Here is a 17901-nt window from a genome sequence, read left to right as displayed (position 1 = left end):
AAGACCAAAAGCAGCAGACTAGAAAGAAACAGAAAATCTCCAGAAACAATGACAAAACAGTAATAAAATGGCACTAAATTCATATCTATCAGTAATTACTCTGAATATAAATGGACTAAATGCTCCAATCAAAAGGGTGTTAGAATGGATTAAAAACTGACACATGTCAGGGCACCTGGGTGGCTCAGTTGTTAAATGTCTGCGTTCGGGTCAAGTCATGATCCCAGGGTCCTGGGATCGAGCCCCACATTGGGCTCCTTGCTCAACGGGAAGCCTGCTTCTCCCTCTTCCACTCCCCCTGCTTGTTCCTGCTCTCACTGTATCTCTCTGTCAAATAAATAAATAAAATCTTTAAAAAAAATAAAAAACTGACACATGTCTAGGCTGCCTACAAGAGACTCATTTTAGACCTAAAGCCACTAGCAGATTGAAACTGATGGGATGGAGAAACATTTACCATGCAAGTGGACATCAAAAGAAAGCTGGAGTAGCAATACTTATATCAGACAAGCTAGATTTTAAACCAAAGACTATAACAAGAGATGAAGAAGGGCACTATATCATAATAAAGGGGTCTATCCAACAAGAAGATCTAACAATTGTAAATATTTATGCCCCCAACTTGGGAGCACCCAAATATATAAAACAATAACAAAAAGGAAGTCATTGAAGATAATACAATAATAGTAAGGGACTTTAACACCCCACTTATATCAATGGACAGATCATCTAAGCAGAAAATCAACAAGTAAACAATGGCTTCGAATGACACACTGGACCAGATGGACTTAACATATATATTCAGAACATTCCATCCTAAAGTAGCAGAATACACATTCTTTTCAAGTGCACATGGAACATTATCTAGAATCACATACGAGGTCACAAATCAGGCCTCAACAAGTACAGAAAGATTGAGATCATACCACGCATATTTCCCAACCACAACACTATGAAACTTGAAGTCAACCACAAGAAAAAACTTGGGAGGTTAAAGAACATCCTACTATAGAATGAATGGGTCAGCCAGAAAATTAAAGAAGAAATTAAAAAAAATACATGGAAACAAAGGAAAATTAAAACACCACAGTCCAAAACCTGTGGGATGCAGCAAAAGTGGTCATGGTCATAAGAGGGAAGTATAGAGCAGTACAAACTTATCTCAAGAAGCAAGAAAAATTTCAAATACGCAACCTAACCTTACACCTAAAGGAGTGAGAAAAAGAACAACAAACCCTAAAGCCAGCAGAAGAAAGGAAATAATAAAGATTAGGGCAGAAATAAATGATTTAGAAACAAACAAAAAAACCCAGTAGAACAGATCAATGAAACCAGGAGCTGGTTCTTTGAAAAAAATTAATAAAATTGATAAACCCTAGCCAGACATATCAAAAAGAAAAGACAAAGGACCCAAATAAATTCACAGATGAAAGAAGAAATCACAACCAACATCACAGAAATACAATTATAACAGAATATTATAAAAAATTATACGCCAACAAGTTGGGCAATCTGGAAGAAATGGATAAATTCCTAGGAAGATATAAACTACCAAAACTGAGACAGGAAGAAATAGAAAATTTGAACAGACTGATAACCAGCAAAGAAATTGAATCAGTAATCAAAAATCTCCCAACAAACAAAAGTCCAAGGTCAGATGGCTTTGTAGGGGAATTCTACCAAACATTTAAAGAAGAGCTAATACATATTCTTCTCAAACTATTCCAGAAAATAGGAAAGGAAGGAACACTTCCAGTTTCCTTCTATACATCCAGCATTACCCTGATACAAAAACCAGATAAAGACGCCACTAAAAAGAGAACCACAAATCAATAACCCTGATGAACATGAATGCAAAAATTCTCAACAAAATATTAGCAAATCGAATCCAACAGTCCATTAAAAGAATCATTCACCACAATCACGTGGGATTTATTCCTGGGTTGCAAGGGTGTTTCAATATTTGCAAATCAATCAACATGATACACCACATTAATAGAAGAAAGTATAAAAATCATATGATCTTCTCACTAGATGCAGAAAAAGCACTTGACAAAGTACATCATCCATTCTTGATAAAAACCCTCAACAAAATAGGCATAAAAGGAACATACCTCAACATCATAAAGGCCATATACAAGAAACTTACAGCTAATATCCTCAATGGGGAGAAACAGAGCATTTCCTCTATGGTCAGGAACAAGACAGGGATGTCCACTCTCACCACTGATATTTAACATAGTACTGAAAATCCTACCCATAACAATCAGACAACAAAAAGAAATAAAAGGCATCCAGATCAGCAAGAAAGAAGTCAAGCTTTCACTCCTTGCAGACAACATATTACCCTGTGTAGAAAACCCAAAAGACTCCACCAAAAAATTGCTAAAACTGATACACAAATTCAGTAAAGTCACAGGATAAAAATCAATGTACAGAAATAGGCTGCATTTTTATACACCAATAATGAAGCAGTAGAAAAAGAAATCAAGGAATCAGTCCCACTTACAATTGCATCAAACCCCATAAGATATCTAGGAATAAACCTAACCAAAGAGGTAAAAGATCTATACTCTGAAAACTATAAAATACTGATGAAAGAAATTGAAGATGACACAAAGAAATGGAAAAACACTCCATGCTCATGGATTGGAAGAACAAATATTGCTAAAAGTCCATATTACCCAAAGTAATCTACACATTTAATGCAATCCCTATCAAAATATCACCAGCATCTTTCACAGAGCTAGAACAAGCAATCCTAAAATTTGTATGGAACCACAAAAGATCCTGAAGAGCCAAAGCAATCTTGAAAAAGAAAAGCAAATCTGGAGGCATCACAATTCCAGACTTCAAGTTCTATTACAAAGCTGTAGTCATCAAGACAGGATGGTACTGGCACAAAAACAGACACCTAGATGAGTGGAACATAATAAAAAACCCAGAAATGGACCCACATCTATATGGTCAACTAATCTTCAACAAAGCAGGAAAGAATATCCAATGGAAAAAAAAACAGTCTCTTCAACAAGTGGTGTTGGGAAAACTGGACAGCAACATGCAAAAAAAATGATACTGGACCACTTTCTTACACCATACATAGGAATAAACTCAAAATGGATGAAAGACCTAAATATGAGACAGTAGGCCAACAAAATCCTAGAGGAGAACACAGGCGGTAACCCATTTGCCACCGGCCATAGCAACTTCTTACTATATAGGTCTATGGAGGCAAAGGTAACAAAAGCAAAAATGAACTATTGGGACTTAAGATAAAAAGCTTCTGCACAGCAAAGGAAACAGCAAAATTAAAAGGCAACCTTTGGAATGGAGAAATTTGCAAATGACATATCTGATAAAGGGTTAGTTTCCAAAATATATAAAGAACATGTAAAACTCAACACTCAAAAAACAAATAATCCAGTTTAAAAAATGGGCAGAAGACATGAACAGACATTTTTCCAGATGGCCAACAGACACATGAAAAGATGTTCAACATCACTGATCATCAGGGAAATACAAATCAAAACTACAATGAGATATCACCTCACATCTGTCGGAATGGCTAAAGTTAACAACACAGGAAACAGCATGTTGGCAAAGATGTGGAGAAAGGGGAACCCTCCTGCACTGTTGGTGGGAATGCAAACTGGTGCAGCCACTCTGGAAAACAGTATGGAGGTTCCTCAAAAAGTTGAAAATAGAACTACCCTAAGATCAGCAATTGCAGTACTAGGTATTTACCCAATGTTCATAGCAACATTATCAACAATAGCCAAATGATGGAAAGAGCCCAGATGTCCATAGACAGAAACGGATAAAGAAGTGGCATATATACACAATGGAATGTTACTCAGCCATCAGTAAGAATGAAATCTTGTCATTTGCGACGATGTTGATGGAACTAGAGAGTATTACGCTAAGAGAAATAAGTCAGTCAGAGAAAGACAAATACCATACGATTTTACTCACGTGTGGAATTTAGGAAACAAAACAGATGAACAAAGAGGGGAGGAAAAAAGAGAGGCAAAATTAAAACAGACTCTTTATCGAGAACAAACTGAGGGTTGCAGGAGGGGGATGGGCTAAATGGGGGATGGGCATTAAGGAGAATTAATTACTTGCTGAGATGAGCATTGGGTGTTGTATGTAAGTGATGAATCACTAAATTCTACACATGAAACTAATGAAAAAATAAAAATAAAATAAAGGAATTTTTAAAAGAACATTTTAAAAAGGAAAACAGGTTAACAAAAATTAAAAATTAGCTAACAAAAAAATGGTACAGATATGTAGAAAAGGATTCCTGGATAGCTTCTTCCTGTTTAAAGTTACTCTTCCGTCAGCTCAAAGTCAGCACTGGGGCTCTTTCCACCTCCCTTTGGTCTGTCTCCTGAGCCCCTTGGCTCCCCAAGATGGTCTCCCCAGGATGGGTCTCATCCTGTCAGCCAGAGTAGGCACCTGTAATTTGTTGTCCTCGCTGCCTCGTGCTGACCCCTGGTTGAGGAGTACCTTCCCCCACCTAATTTTGGGGCACAGTCCTCTGTCCTGGCTTCATTCACCACTGATGTCAGTAATGGTTGGTCTCCCGAGAAACTTACTGCAGGACAGTTTCTCCCAGGAAATTGGCAAACTCCCTCTGCTGACCAGGTTTCCCTACTGGCCTTGCACTGGTACTTTTGAGACTCAGCCTTTCCTACTCCCAGATCTGGGCTGTCCACCACACAGCCCCTGTCCACCACACAGCACTGTGCCTTTGTATGGTGAAGCCTGGACAGTCACAGTGACTCTTAACTCTAAGCTCTCTTTTGCATCACTCATGGGGTCTTTCAGGAAATCATCCATGCCACAAGAAGGACCAGCTGCATGCTTTCTGGAGCCCATCTCTCCATTCCCTCTGTCCTACCAAAGCAAGGCTGGGAGGGCACCAAGAGGGAGAAGCAGAGCATCAGCCTAGGCAGTCTCAAATTCTCTCTCAAGCTATCTTAGCTTCTAATGGTTTTGCTCATGTCTTATCCCAAGACATGGGGGACTGGGTCTCCTCTTATGGGCTAGGAAGCACCCAAATCACAGGCAACAAAACCAAAATTAAAGAAGTGGGACTACATCAAACTGAAAAGCTTCTGTAGAGCAAAAGAAATGATCAGCAAAATGAAATAGAATGGAAGAAAATATTTGCAAACCACATATTTGATAAGGAATTAATATCCAAAATGTATGAGGAATTCATACAATTCAGTAGCAAAAAACAATCTAAATAAAAAATGGACCAAGGACCGGAAAAGACATTTTTCCAAAGAAGATATACACAAGGCCCACAGGTTCCTGAAAAGGTGCTCAGCATCACTAATCATCCGGGAAATTCAAACCAAAACCACAATAAGGTATCATCCCACATCTGTTAAAATGGCTATTATAAACAAAAACAAAAAACAAGGAATAACAAATGCTGGCAAGGATGTAGAGAAAAGGGAACCCTGGTGTGCTGTTGGTGGGAATGTAAATTGGTACCACCAATATGGAAAACAGTATAGAATTTCCTCAAAAAATTAAAAGTAGAACTGCCATATGATTCAGCAACCCGTTTCTGGGTATATATCAGAAGGAAGTGAAATCACTATCTTGAAGGGATATCTTTACCCCCATGTTCATTGTAGCATTGTTTACAATAGCCAAGACACAGAAACAAGCTAAGTGCCCATCAGTGGATGAATGGATAAAGAAAATGTGAAAAAAAGAAGGAAAGAAGAAAGGAAAGAAAGAAGGAAAGAAAAAGAAAGAAAATGTGGCGTATATATACAATGGAATATTATTCAGCAATAAAAAAGGAAATCTTCCCATTTGCAACAACATGGATGAACCTTGAGGACATTATGCTAAGTGAAGTAAGTCAGACAAAGAAAGACAAATACCATATGATCTCACTTATATGAGGGATCTGAAAAATCCAAACACAAAGAAACAGAGAATAGATTGGTGATTGCCACAGGTGAGGATAGCGGGTGGGGGCAATGAGTGAACATAGTCAAAAGGTACAAGCTTCCGGTCAGAAGATAAATAAGTTCTGGAGATGTAATATACAGTATGATGACTATAGTTAACAATACTGTATTTTATATCTGAAAGTTGCTAAGAGAGCATATTTTAAAAGTTCTTATAAGAAACAATGTATGTGATGTGATGGATGTGTTAAATTTTTGTGGTAACCATTTTGCAATATATACATATATCAAATCACTATGTTGTACACCTTACACTTATACACTGTTATATGTAAATTATATTTTAATGAAGCAGGAGAAAATAAAAATTTTAAAAATATAGATTCTCCCTACTTCTAACATCGTACTTCTCCCATTCATCATGTAGACAGCAGAGTTAGCACTTCTGCTCAAAGAATATTAAATGCCCACTCTGTAGCATGTCTTTTATATGTATTATCCCATTTATATCCTTGGAACAATCAGTATGATAAACATTATCATGTCCATTTTACAGATGAAGAAACAGAAGAAAAGAGATATGAGAAAACATCTCAAGATCAGAGTGAATGTGAATGGCAGCACCAGTCTGAAGTTTGACCCTCCCAGCTCAGCTCTTCCAGTTGAACCATGCTAATCCGGCTTGATCTGACTTCAAACCACCTTTTTGGGTCTGCTTATTACAATCATGCCCTTGCTCCAGGCTCACTGCACTATCATCTTTAATATCTGTTCAAACTATGTTTGTCTATAGCTCCAAGGCTTATGCTCTTTCATCAGTTTAAGTGCTCGCCCTCTTACACCAAGATTGTCCTCATCTTTTCAAGGACTAGTTCAAAATCAACTACTCAGAACAGCTTTCCCTGATCCCCTTCACCTTTCTCTCTTTGTGCTTTTAAAATTTTTGTTTCTTTTAAAGATTTTATTTATTTATTTGACAGAGACATAGCAAAAGAGGGAACACAAGCAGGGGGAGTGGGAGAGGGAGAAGCAGGCTTCCTGCTGATCAGGGAGCCCGATGCAGGGCTCAATCCCAGGACTCTGGGACCATGACCTGAGCCAAAGGCAGACACTTAACGACTGAGCCACTCAGGCACCCCTCTTTGTGCTTTTTTTAGTATTCAGATTTACTCTCAAAAGTTTTTAGTGTATTTTGCATCATAATCCTGTTTCCACGCTTAGCTCGCCAATTAAACTTTCTGTTCCTTTCCCATATTTACATACCACTACCCTTCCTGTGCCCCACATTTAGCACAGGGTTTTGTAAAGATGTTAGATGTGTGTCAAATTTTGACATTTTTAAGAAAATAACTGGTTGGTGTAGATTTTATATTAATGCTACTGATTTGCTTTTTAATCAAGGTTCATTGAGGCAAGGGTCCTAAAAATGCAACAATAGAATGCATTTCCATTCAGCCAATCCATGAAAGAATCAGGATAAAAATGAGTAATGAAATCAATCATTGGGCCAAAACAGTTATGTATCAGCTTTGCCAAAGGGTACATGAGACCATTCATTGGGATTTGGAAAGAAAAGACTTCTGTGTGTTTTGCCTCAATGATTTATTTATATTTTCAACTGATATGATAATGTGTAATTATAGTAGATCTATAGCATATTTTAAAATTGGTTAGGGCAAGTTCTACTCTCTTTTTTTTTTTTAAGTGTCCTAGTAATTTTCAATGGATTACACTTTTAAATTTAGAATCCTTTTTCTGATGTAGTGGGTAGTGAAGAGGAATTTGTTTGTTTGTTTGTTTGTTTAGAAGATGTTTTATTGAGCTAGTTGAGATAGAAAGATGAGAATCAGTAAGCTTGACTGGAGTGAGCCAGATTTTAGACATCAGAAGGTGACTAAATGGCTGTGCATAAGAAATGAAGACAATTATCAGTTTTTGCTAATGGTAAACAACATAATATTAAAACTCTCAGAAAATGCAGACATTTGGATTATAAACATCCTTTGAAATGAATACCTGCATTCCAAAACAGTAAGGGAAAGCCTGAGGTAGAGAGAAGAAAAACAATTAGGAACTGGAAACCAAAAACAAGTGGGTTAATGGGGACAGAGATAATCCATTCTTACCTCAAGACCTAAAAACTGAGTTTTAATGCCCATGAGACAAGGCATTGGCCCATTTGAGGTAAAGAATTGGAACTGAGATCCCTGAATAAAGGGGGAATGTTTGAAAGGCCACATTGTCCAAAAAAAAAGGGGGGGGGATAAACTGAAAGAAAAAATCCGTGCACTGGCATGAAGTGTTGTAAACTATTCGTATGTGTGTGTGTTGGCAGGTATGGCTATGGGGGACAAAGGAGTTTCCCTTAAGAATTTGTGACCATGTACCTGCCAGGGTTTGAATTTTTACTTCCATCATGCACTAAGAATTCAAATGCTAAGAAATTAACATAAATAGTGGTCCTGGAGGGGCGCCTGGGTGGCTCAGCTGATTAAGCATATGACTCTTAATTTTGGTTCAGGTCATGATCTCAGGGTCGTGAGACTGAGCCCTACATCAGGCCCTGCACTCAGCAAGGAGTCTGCTTGAGATTCTCTCTCCTTTTGCCCCTCCCCTGCCCACGCACGCATGCTCTCTCTCTCTCTCTCTAAAATAAATAAAATCTTAAAAAAAAAAAAAATAGTGGTCCTGGAGTGGTGAACCCCTGGAACACCTAGATAGAACAAAACTAAAATCTCTTTGGTGGGACAAACCCTCAACCCAGGCCATTAGGACATTCACAAAGCCCTGCTAAAGATGAACTCACAATAAAAAACTAAAAGCCACCAAAGTAAACAGCAGGATAGAGAGCTAGCAGATACAAGAGTAGTGGATTGAATTCTCAAGAATTAAAGATATAGAATTCTTTTTTTTAATGTTTCAAGTTTTTATTTCAATTCTAGTTAACATATATGCATAGTATTAACTTCAAGAGTAGAATTTAGTGATTCATCACTTACATATAACACCCAGTGCTCTTCACAGCAAGTGACCTCCTTAATACCCATCACCCATTTAGCCCATCCCCCTATTCACCTCCCCTCCAGCAACCCTCAGTTTGTTCTCTACACTTAAGAGTCTCTTCTGGAGATACAGAATTCTTGAACTATAAAATAACTATGTCTTAAATAATTAAAAGAAATTAAAGAAGACTTGAAATATAAAATAATATAAAAAAGAACAGACATACTGGAAAGAACAAAGAACTTGAAGAAATGAAAATTAATTTAAATTAAAAAGTGAATGGGTGTATTCACAGCAAGATAGATACTGCGGAAGAAAGAAAGATAAATATGGAAGAGAAAATTACTTAAAACATTGCATGGAGATAAAGAGATGGAAAATGTGGAACAGAGGTTAAGACAGATAAAGGATAAAAAGAGAAAGTCAGATGTACATCTAATATGAGTCCCAAAGGAAAGAAGCACACAAAGATAAGGAAGAGGCAAAGGGAAAAGATATAATTGATGAAATTTTTCCAGAACTGATGACTGATGAATGACATGAATCCTCAGATTCAGGAAGTACAATAAGTCCCTACACAGATAACTAAAAGAAAAAGAAAAAGAGAAAGAAAGAAGAAAAGGAAGGGAGGGAGGGAGGGAGGAAGGAAGGAAGGAAGGAATCAACAATTAGAATATTCTATGAAATTGCAGAACACCAGAGATATATAAAAGAACTTACCAACAACAAAAAAATAAATAAAAAATAAAATACATTTTATAATTCCAAAAAAAAAAGAACATTCAAAGAGAACAGATATTAACTACAAATTAATGACAATTAGATTTACAGCAGACTTCTTAAACATACCAACAGAGGTCAGAGAACAGTGGAATAGCTCTAGAATTCTGAGACCAGTGAACCTATACTACAGTTTCCAGTTAGTTGGTAATTCAAGAATGAGGGCAAATAATAACATTTTAGGCAAAGACAAAGAATTTATCACCTATAGACTATCCCGCTTAAAAGACTATTAAAGGAGGGGTGCCTGGGTGGCTCAGATGGTTATGCGTCCAACCCGATTTCGGCTCCGGTCATGATCTCAGGGATGTGACACTGAGCCCCACAACAGGCTTCCTGCTCAGCAAGGAGTCTGCTTGAGATTCTTTCCCTCTGCCCCTACTCCTACTCTTGCATGCACTCTCTCTCTCAAAATAAATAAATTTTTACAAAAGACTATTAAAGGAAGTACTTCAAGAAGAAGGGAATTAAACTCAGATGGAAGAAATAAGAGCCAAGAAAGAGTGGTGAGTGAAGAAATTGGTCCATATCTGGTTAAATCTAAACAAGCATCAACAGAACACAACTTGTGTGGGAGTATAAAAATGACGTGCAACTAGAATGTGGTCAACAGAGAAGTCATCGGCGAGAAAGCATTCCATAGCACTTGCATGGTTTTGGAGGAGGATAGAGATACTGATCAATTCAGAGAATTCATGTTAAAGTTTAACCACAGAAGGAATGAAGGGAGGGAGGGAGGAAAGAAGGAAGGAATAGGAAAGAGAGAGAGAGAGAGAGAATGTTGCAGCTGACAAACCAATAGAAGGGAAGGAAAGGCAAGAATAACAAAATCATTGATCCATTAGAAGTCAAGAATGAAGGGGAAAAGCAGCATAGAAAAAGTGGGGTAAATGGAATGAATGAAATAAAATAAAAACAAATCTAAATAAATCTGTAATCACAATACATGCAAATCGTCTAAACTCACCTTATTTTTTCCAAGAAGATTTTTTTTTCCAAAGAGGCTCTCCCGGTAGCATGTGAGCAGGCCAGCATAGGAACTTGCCGTGTTTTAGGCATAAAGCAGGGGAGGGACCGGTTCCCATCCCATGTTCAATTAGAAGATGTTCACTTAGGGTCGCCTGGACGGCTCAGTCTGTTAAGCATCTGCCTTTGGCTCTGGTTGTCCTGGGATCAAGCCCCGAGTTGGGCTCCCTGCTCAGCAGGGAGTCTGCTTCTCCCTCTCTGTCACTCCCTCTGCTTGTGTGCTCTCTCTCAAATAAATAAATAAAATCTTTTTAAAAATCTGGTTAAATGATTACTTTCAAATCTAAAGGGTTAAATCAACAAATGATACATTAAAAAAAGTGTTCACTTACACCTGCACACTTATTCACTGCACAAAGTTGATGCCTCCTGGTTCAATTTCTCTAGACAATAAGCCTCTGGACTCCTGTGGAGGTGGGAGGCAAGGGCATCCTGAGCAAGGCTGCCCAGGGTGGGACTGAAGAACTGGGGATCAGTGTGTGTATACCTGGACTCTGAACCGGTCTCATTCTCAGCCACGGGCCTCTCTCCAGCTTTCCACACGGCTGGGAGCCTCCAGGAAGCACTCTTCACATCATGTCGGAAATTCTCTCTCCAGGTCCTTGGGTTATAGTTTTCTCTGACTTGCTAAGTGAGTTATCACTTTCCTATTTCCTTGCCTACTCCCAAAACTGTGATAAAATCTTTTGTCCACTGTTGTCTTCTTTGCCTTTCTTCTTTCTAATGGGTTAATACCTTTATTAGTTCATTATTAGTTCATTGCTGTCACATGTGTTGGGTTTGGGGCAGAAAGGACACAGAAGAGGATGAGTAATCTGCCTTGTTTAACCAGAAGTTGTTGACTCAGCTCTCTCTATACCACACTTCCAACGTAAACCCTAGGAAAACTTGAAAGCCACTGCCAGTAATTTGAAGCATTGTCACAGAAAAGGAATTTGAATTGTACACAACTCTCAGTGTAGAAACGAATGAAAGTGCTCAGGGAAAAAAATTTAACTTTCACAACATAAATTTTGAAACAATCAGAGCTGTCCCAGGAGGTCAGAGACCACAGGACTCTAGTCATCTCTTCCCCATCACTTGTGCCGGAAACACAGTAACACCTTTGTTCAAGTCATTGCCTTCAGTTATTTTTGGAACAAGGTAGTAATGCATGTGGATATTCTGAGTTACATTAATGAGTAACTGTTTACGTGGGAACATTAATGTCTTCTGGTCAATTAAACTCAGGATCAAGGGCCAATATAAAGGTTCTTCCTTAAAGTATGTGAAAAATCTGGGCAGAGCTAATTGGAGTTGAGCAGCCATTTAGACATCAAATTTGTTCTACTTGAGGCATGGGAGGCAGTATCATTTAATGACTTTGGAGTCAGAAAGAACTGGATTCAAAACAGTCTCAAATATTTGACAGCTCGTCAAGTGACCTTACACAAGATACCTGACCTCTCGATTTCCTTATCTGCAAAATTGGAGCGATGCCACATACTTCACAGGATGGTTGTGAAAAGTAATGCGACGCCACCAGTGAGCCCCGGGAGCCTGGTACACTGTACAATTTCAATACACGTTTCTCTTTTGTCCTCTCCACACCTCCGTCATCCTGGTGCTGCCAATCCTTTGTTGCCACTCATGAGAGAGAAATAAGGGATGAACATTAAGAAGGAATAATAAGATTTTTAAACATTCAATGGGAGCACCTGGGTGGCTCAGCTGGTTGGGCATCCGACTCTCGGTTTCGGCTCAGGTCGTGGGCTCGCAGTTGTGGGAAAGAGCCCTGTACCGGGCTCTGTGCTCCGTCGGCTTCAGATTCTTGCTCCCTCTCCCTCTGCCCCTCCCTGCTCGCTCGTGCGCGCGCGTGCCGTCTCTCTCCCTCTCTCTCAAATGAATAAATAAAATCTTTTTAAAAAATAATTCAATGAAGACAAAATAAACACACACCCTGAGTAGTGCAAAACGCCCTAGACTTGAAGTCAGGAAATTAATCTATCACTAAGTCACAAAGCTGCGTATATAGCCTGTGCTCTCCAGGCCTCGGTTTCCTTAACGAAACACAACAGTAGCTCGAGAAAATGTACTCGATGAGTGAATTAATAACAATGGGGAAAAAACGACTTGCCACTCTACCAACCACTCCGAAGTCTTTGTTTAGAAACACATAAAATGGCGCGCGTGTTGTGGGGAGATCACCTCTTCAGGCAAGAGAGCAATGTTGGCAGGACTTGCCGAGAAGCTTCCCTCAGGATCAGGTCTGTCCCGGCCCCGGAGATCACCGAGGAGCAGCCAGCTGCCCAACTCCCACTCAGAACAGCTGCGGCCAGCCGGACCCCTCTCCACCGGAAGTGGAAGCCTCCGGAAGCACGGCCTCCACTTCCGGAGAGGAGAAGGCCCACACAGTCCTGGGGCTTGCAAGAGTTGGAGAGAGAGCTGCTGCCTTGTTGTGGGACTGGTCTGGCAGAACCCTGCGGTTCCTTTCCACCTGTGCCGTCTGATATTTTTGGTCCCTGACTCCATCTCTGTATCATCCCTTCAGGGAGAAAGGACATCGTGTGGAGGAAAACTAATTTCCTTTATTTTTTAAAAGATTTTATTTTTAAGGAATCTCTACACCCGAGGTGGGCCTCAAATTCACGATCCCGAGATCAAGAGCCGCGCGCTCCGCCGACTGAGCCAGCCAGACCCCCCCTGGTCCCCTTTATTTGCAGTATCTGGCCGAGTGCTCTGTGGACAGTTGGCATCTGTTATAACATTTCCTGATGGATCAACTTAGAAGAGATACTTCTGCTTAACCATCTTTAAAGGGAAACATGTATTTCTCAATACTGGAAATCTGGAGTGAGATATTAAGTGTAAATTTACTTTCCTAGCCCCCCCCCCCCAAATTATTGGGAGTTGCTTAGGCTACACTCCCTTCTCTGCCTCCTGTCCAGCCTGCCCCCCTCCCTCATTTTTCAGGTCCTTTACTCTGTTATTTGATGTGGAGTAGTATTCTGATGTCATAATAACACACATGACTTTTTGTTGAGACAAGTCAATAAACCTAGCTGACTTTTATGAATATCAACAACCATCCCAGGGGGTGAGTCTTTCCTACCATTACTTTTAAGTGATTTTCTGCTGGTGTGTCTGTTATCACTCCCTAGGACATCATCCTTTAAAAGCTCCAATTTAGCTCAGCACTCCTAACCTCATTTTGGAGTAAAATAGGCCAATGATATTACCAGCCTAATGTCTCCTACCTACCTAGCCATATTCACTTTTTTTTTTCTTAAAAAAAAAAAAAAAGGTGAACTGTTCTCTCAAATTAATTAAGAAGGTGTTTAAACAAACCGATGCAAGCAATTTTAAAAATCCTACTTCCTGGGTGTCTAGCTGGCATGCGACTCTTGGTCTCGGGGTTGTGAGTTTGAGCTCCACATTGGGCATAGAGATTACTTAATAAAAAAAAAAAAAATCTTACTTCATAATTTATCTACTTTGGGACTAGTATCTTACTCACTTAGGCCATTCTTCTGGAAGTATCCCCAAGCCATGAAAAACTGGATTGCTTAGATGTACTGATGATTCTTTATAAGAACCAAGCAGCATTTAGGTCTCCAGGAATCAGTTTTGCCTTTGACACAGGATGGAGATACACTTTTGGCGTGGTCCCATTTGATGGGTTAGACTCAGATTTTCTTGGAACCTGGACAGGACACCAATGTCGGAGAAAAGTGGGATAAAAGCTGGAGAAGAGATGACAGGACACATGAGCATCCTCTTGGACCCCAGGTGACCTCCCCTTTGAAAGATGGATACAGAATTCCACACTAGATTTTGGTTCCGTGCAAGGAATCTTTAACCAGCTATCGCATTCTAGGGGTAAGGATGAAAGAGAAAGAAGGCAGAAAGTGTAGGAAAGAAGAGGTCAGAGGACCAGTGCAACTAAGTATGTAAGAAAAATGATAAGAGTTTGTTCAAATACATGTTCCTAGTTCCACCCCAGAGATTCTGTAGGTCTGGGGGGGGGGGGGGCTGACAATCCATGTTTTAAATGTTTCCCATCTGATGCTGATGCCAGAATTTGTGGACTACTGTGGAAAGGCAAAGCTTATGCCTGAACAAATCAGGATCTAATTTGTTAGCCTAAATTTGAAAAAAAAGGTCCAGGAATGTTTAAAATTAATTGGTTCATTTACTCTACCGTTCTCCTTACCCTCTCTCCTCTTCAAGCACCTAATCGCTTGTATTCATTGCCTCAGGGGAAGAATAAGCCAGGGTGAAAAGGAAGTAACCTTCCAGGATCTTCCAAAAACCTAAAATCCTTAAGGGGATTAGATGCACAGGAGAAAGGTTGGAGAGCTGGAGGGTGGGGGTGTTGAGGACGATGGAGACATCCCTAGAAAAAGATTGAGAAAGACTGTCTAAGCAGAGAGGATATTGGGGGGGGGCGCCCAAAGACAAGAGGATACAGGTGTCTTTGCATCCTCTAGTGGGGGAGGGCCCTAGGGAGACAGCAAAGCCAGAGCTAGTCCATAAGATTCAATGGCAAAGCGCAAAGGCTTCACTCTCCAAAGGCCCAAGTCCAGCGGTGCTGAAGGACCCAGAGAGGAAAGGCTACACTGGGCATTGAGGCATGTGGGGCCTTCAAGGGCTTCGGAAGTGTTTGGAGTCTTAGGATGGTACAGATGCTGCAGGATGATGCCTGCACCTGAGGAGAACAGGGGGAAAAAAACAGGTGAATCGAAGGGGCCAGAATTTGCATGGATAGACAACATCAAGAACGAGTCCCCCCCGCCCCCAGCACTACATGAGCCCTAGGAACAGTTCTGGGGAAAGGGGGGGGGGCATGGTAAGACCTGACTTGACTGGGTTTGTTTTTGGGGTTTTGAAACAAATTCTGTTGAGTTAAGTATAAATTTACATTTCTCGTATCCCTGAGTTGTGAACACAAGATTCAAGTCGGCTGCACTAGATGTTACTAATCAAGTGAATTATGGTGGCATTCCATGATAAACCATTTAACAGCTTGGAGTAGGTGTGTGTGCTGGAGGGGGAGGGTGTGATGTGCTCACAGTTGAGTTTCTGAGATCCAGTCAATAGCCAGGATATCTTCATTCCAAGCTGAAGATCATGTATAGAGCTGTAAGTCACTCCAACATACACGCATTATCTCTGATTCTAATTTAAGACATCTCAAAATAGGGCAAAGAAATAGGGTGGCCAGATTTAGCAAATAAGTTGTCCAATGCCATATTTGCAGTATTGGGGACATACTTATATTAAAAAATTGTTGTTTATCTGAAATTCAAATTTAACTGGTGGTCTTATGTGTTCTCCAGCAGCACTGCAAAGAAGGGAACTCACTTCTAGGAGTCTGGGGCCCACTAAGACATGTGCCAAAGTACCTTGATCTGGTTAGCAGAATCCCAACGTACGACAGAAATCCTGCCAAGGCCTTGCTGAGAAACAGCTGGGCATACCTCTGGGAGAAGAGGCAGGATGTCAGTGGGCTCAGCAGCTTCCCTAAACAGCTCAGGCTCCACTCCTTCCGTTTGCCCTGCCTGTGGGAAGTTCTAGAATGCCTCTTGGTTTAATGAAAAAGGTACAGGTTTGGAAATCAGTTAGACCTGTGTTCAGAGCTCATTCCTGAACTACGTAACCCTTCTCTTTCAGACTACTCCCTTTAAGACTTGTAAGGACGAATGATAATGCATAGAAAGCACCCAGCGAGGTGTGTGGCATATAGTGGATACTCCAGAGTGCTATCATTTCACTTAGTTAGTAAATATGAGTGTAGGAGACTTTAAATCATATTCCTTGCTCCCGAAAGACCCTACTTGGATACTGCGGTTATTTGGGGACAGTATTGGTCCTGTAGCAACCTTCAGCCTATGTATCTCTGTCTAGAGTATACATTTTTTTAAAATTTATTTATTTTTTTAAAGATTTTACCCATCTATTCTGACAAAGAGAGAGAGAGAGAGAAGCAGGCTCCCCGCTGAGCAAGGAGCCTGATGTGGGACTAGATCCCAGAACTCTGGGATCATGACCTGAGTAAAGGCAGAAGCTTAACCAATTGAGCCACCCAGGCGTCCCTAGAGTATACATTTTTTAAAAAAGATTTTATTTTTAAGTAATCTCTACACCCAATGTGGGGCTTGAACTCACACCCCTAAGATCAAGAGTCACATGCTCAAGAGCCAGCCAGGTGCCCCTACAGTACCTTCTTTTAAACTTTTTAGGATTTATGTACATCTAAAGAAAGCAATGGCACCCTCAAATTGTACTCAAGTCCCTTGGTTGAATGTCCTGATCACAATTCCAGTGAGCCAGGGTTGTGGGGACAATGCTGGTCAATGTGAAGTTTTTATCTGCCTGACAAGGTGTTTAAAATGGAGAACATAAACTTAAAACGATTTATGTAATACACATTTCCCAAAGGAAATTTATCTGCATAAGTATATGTTCAAAATACTTAAGATTTTTTATTTATCAATTTGAGACAGAAGTAGAAAGAGGGAGAAGCAGACTCTCCGCTGAGCAGGGAGCCCGATGCAGGGCTCGATCCCAGGATCCTGAGATCGTGACCTGAGGCAAAGGCAGACGCTTAACGACTGAGCCACCCAGTCATCCCTGTATTCAAAATACTTAAAAATAAAGTAACAGTGCAACCATTTCTACCTGTCCCTAAATGGTGGGACATAAATCATCATCGTGTTTCTACCTGCAGAACATGTGTTCCAGGATAAAATAAGTATTTGTTGAATAGTATCCTGAAGTTTAAAGTATATATCTTTGTCTCTTTGATTCACACTTCCTATTTTGGTATAATCCCTCAGGGGGAAGCACCATTTGCATCTGATTGTGGAAAAGCGATTTTTTTTTTTCTGTTTATCTCTGACACTGCAATTAGTACATGGTCTGCAGTAAATTGTATTTAAAAGGAAAAGAGGGAGATTAAAGGTGGTTTTGAAACACACAGAAAAAAAATTCCATAACATAAAAGTTGTTGAGGGGAATAACAAATTGCAAATCCTATGAATATGCACTCATCCAATCAATAAACACTTCTCCAATTTGTGCCCGGTACTCAGGATATGAAATGTTAGGAAACCCTGAAGTGGCCATAAGGAGGGTCTTTTCTTTCGAATGTATTATTCATTAGTCCTTC

The sequence above is a fragment of the Halichoerus grypus genome, chromosome 9 (assembly GCF_964656455.1).
Source record: "Halichoerus grypus chromosome 9, mHalGry1.hap1.1, whole genome shotgun sequence".
In the NCBI taxonomy this organism is placed as follows: Eukaryota; Metazoa; Chordata; class Mammalia; order Carnivora; family Phocidae; genus Halichoerus; species Halichoerus grypus.
The sequence above is the reverse complement of the archived record's forward strand: the minus strand, read 5'-3'. Positions refer to the sequence as shown.